Here is a 3,884-nt window from a genome sequence, read left to right as displayed (position 1 = left end):
TCAGCTGCATGAGATCACTGAACAGGCCAACTGGCTTGAGAAAGTGACTCCTTCAATGGGATCTTCCTTTGACTTTTTTTTTTTTTTTTTGAGAGAGCGAGAGCACATGAGCAGGTGGAGGGGCAGAGGGGGAGGCAGAAGGAGGACTCTGAGCTGAGTGTAGAGCCCCATATGGGGCTTAATCTCACAACCCTGAGATCAGGACCTGAGCCAAAACCACGAGTCAGATGCTTAACCGACTGAGCCACCCAGGCACCCCTCTTTGACTTATTTGATTTTGATTGATTTGGGCCTTGGAGACCATGGTACACATGGAGACTTGGAGACTTTGAGGTGCAATCCAGATATTGGGAATTATCCTGTTCATAATAATCAGAGTAGTCTCCTTGTGTGCTATATTCTCTCAAAAGCGTTAATGCGTGTTCACAGCTGCAAATTACCAAGCAAATAATCTCCCTGAGACTGGATCTCCAGAAAATAAATGGAATAAAGAGAATGACCAACTTAACCAATGTGAACCTGAAGTTGTGAGGCATGACTACCACAGTGATTCAGCAAAACGACATCATGACCTATGACTACCACAGAGGATTGGCAAAAATGGCAAGAACCTCAGAGTGGTAGCTGGGAGTGGTACTAATGCCTTAAATTTTGATCACGTCTCTCCGTTAGGCTGAAAGCCTGATTAAAACGGGGCTATTGTTAAGAGACCACAGGCCCCAAATGGGTGCCAAGCCCCACGTCACCAAACTGACTTAATTCCAGTTTCAACCTCTCGTAGGAGGGGAATTTTAAACCAGTCAATCCAGAATTACCTGGTCAGCCCCAGTGAGATAACCCTCTTGATAGACCCCTGCAGTTCCCTCAAGGAGGTGACCTTGTTGCAAATAATCCACTTTTGGCTAATAACTTCCCCTTCTACCTATAAAAGTCTTTCATTTTGTACAGCTCTTTAGAATTCCTTTCTGTTAGATGGGATGCTGCCCGATTCATGAATCACCGAATAAAGCCCATAAGATCTTTCAAACTTACTCAGATGAATTTTTAAAAACAGTATCTCTATCAGAGGAGGCCTACATTTTTAACAGTTGGAAAGATTACTGTAATAATATAGTATCCTGAAATGAGTTTGTGTTCTTCAGAGTTAATATACACTGGGAATGTTGGCTATGTCTGGGGCAGGACAAAGACATCAAGAATATAATCCACACACCTCAGCTTCCTAGGTGCACGAAAAGGGAGCCAAACAAGCAAATCTTGCATGACCTCAGCTCTGTTCCTGGAATTACCCTCCGTTCACTTCACACATTCCTGGCATGTCTCTCATTCTCTTGTGGCAGAGAGCAAATGGAGTTGCCAGGTTACTGTTGATGAAGAGTAGTTTTTAGAAACAGAAAAGTCAGTGTCCTGGTTCTGAATAATTTAGCTTGCTCGCTGGGGCATGTTAAACAGTAACTATTGGTTGATGCTTCACCTGTAGGCTCTTACTCAACCCATAATTTGAGCGTCTATGATGGATATATCACTTTTCCTTTTTATTATTTTTCAAGTATAAAATGGATGTGTTATATTTTCCTTCCAAAAGTACATAGTACAGTCATTTGGCTTTAAATTGTAAAGGCAAAATTTAATTAAATGAATGAGAAATGAACTTTCAGCTTTCCACATCAACTATTAAAATATCAAATTGGATTTAACTCCTAAAATTTGAAGGTTTTAAATGTGAGAAACAGTTCTCAGAAATGTGGGGGCCCCATTTTTCAGTACCTTCTTGCTTTTGTTCAGCAGACTCAAAGATGTATAGTTTTCAGAGGCCAGAAAACCTGGCCTCTATATTTCAGTTATTGAGTTATGTGACCTTGGACAAATTTCCTCACCTGTAAAATGGGAATAGTAATATCTACATCACAGAATTGTTGAGAGTAGTAGAATGTAAGCAAATCACCCATCCATATCATTGTATATGTTTATCAGTAGACATATGCTATTATAGTAGGCCTCCAGGAAATGGTAGCTATATACAATTTTATTTATTGAAAAGATACTTTCACTTGGTTCAAAGTGCAAAAGATACAAAGAGGTACATATATCTTTTGAAATCTTTTCACTTCTTTTTCTTAGTCACATAATATCCCTTCTTGGAGTCAACTGGTGTATCAGTTTCTTGTGTACCTTGCTACAGATATTTTGTATATCTAAAAGCAAGAATTTATATTCTTTCCCCACCTTTTTTTTTGCATGAATTATACAATTCCATGTTTTCTTTTTTATCACTTGAAATGTATCTTAGAAGTTGTTCGTATAGGTTAAATTTGTGTTTAAACAGTTGCGGCTCAATTAATTTAGCCATAGCTGTGTATTTGTATGTGTCTCTCTCACACACACTACTCAGCCATCTGTTATATAGGCATATTCCAATTAAATTACCAATTGTAACCCTAACTACTGGATATTCATTCATTCAACAAATATTTATTGAAGGCTTACCATGAGTCAGGCAATGCATCAAAGAACAAAACAGACACAGTCACTTCTTTCACATTCTAGTGAATATGAGGCTGGACATTCCGTTTTGCCCCATCCTTTGCTGCGTGGTGCTTGAGCCCCGACTGGCGCTCTGTGGGTGTCAGACTGACCCGGTCGTCCAGCATCCCTCTGGTGCGGGGTGGAATCCCTGAGCGAGAGCGGGCCCACAGACGAGTCTGGAATGACCAGAAAACTCCTGGCGCCCGGAGCTCCACGCCTGCCCGTCCAGACGCCGGAATGAAGGCAGGCTCCGGGATGGCGTGAAAACAGCCCCAGAAGGGGGCAGGGATCCTCGGGGTGTCGGTCTCGGGTGTGAGAGCAGACACATGCCTGCGTTCGTGTCCCCTCCGCACTGTGAGCAGCACATGCGGACTTCGGAGACCGCTTCTTTACGCCATCTATAGAGGGGAAACCGAGGCCTGGGAGGGCGAAGGCCAGGGCTGATGCCCACCTCAGCCGGGGGTGGGGAGGAAGTTTGGGGGCGCGGACAGGGTCAGCGAAGCCAACGGCTGGGCAGACGGAGCCGGTTAGGGGACTAGGCACCTTTGGGCGTCTACTAGACACGTACCATAGGAAGGCCTGAGTCCCGCAGAACTGGTGGCGGGAGCTGGGAGCGGGGCGGGCTGCGGTGGCCCAAGCCCTTTAAACTCCGGGCGCGCGGGAATCGCGGCCCAACAGCCACAGGAGAGCGGGGCTGACAGGCGGGGCCAGAGGGCGCGCGCCCCCGCCGGCCAACGACCGCCCCCCCTCCGACCCCGGCCTCGCCCCCTCGCCGACGCCCCTCCAATCATTAACTCTCTCGCCTCCCGCCCCTGCCCTCGCCCCCGACACTGACAACCCGCGCAGAGGGACGGCGGGGGCGGGGCTCCTGGCGGGTGTGTCTAGGCGAGTGCCGTTGTCGCGCGCTCCCCCGGAGTTTCGAACGCAGTTGGCCCTCGAGGCAGAAAAAAATAGAAGAACGGTGACCAATGGCGTGGCAGAAAGGACCCGCGCGCAGGCTCGGCTCCGCCTCTCTCCGCTAGAAAGAAGTCCGGGCCCGGCCATTGGCTCGCGCGACCTGTCACTCGCCGCTGCGGCCAGCGGGCAGGGGCCTTGCGGTGATTGGTTCCGCCCAGGCGCGAAATGTAACGCGGGAAAAGCCGAAGCAGTGACCCAGGCGGCAGGTTGTTATTTTCGGGGGCTCGGCGCGGCACGTCCTGCTTTCCTGTCACCGAAAGGCAGGCCGCCCGCAGCTTCCCGCTGCTGCAGCCTGCGTTGGGGAGTACAAAGAGCGGGGGGCGGGCCTGACCCAGGGTTGGGGTCTGGCGCTGGCCGCCGAGCCGCTCCGCTCCTTCGCTGGCCGCCGCGCAAGAGGATTC

This window comes from Ursus arctos, unplaced genomic scaffold, assembly GCF_023065955.2.
Source record: "Ursus arctos isolate Adak ecotype North America unplaced genomic scaffold, UrsArc2.0 scaffold_33, whole genome shotgun sequence".
NCBI lineage: Eukaryota > Metazoa > Chordata > Mammalia > Carnivora > Ursidae > Ursus > Ursus arctos.
Note: the sequence above shows the minus strand (reverse complement) of the source record.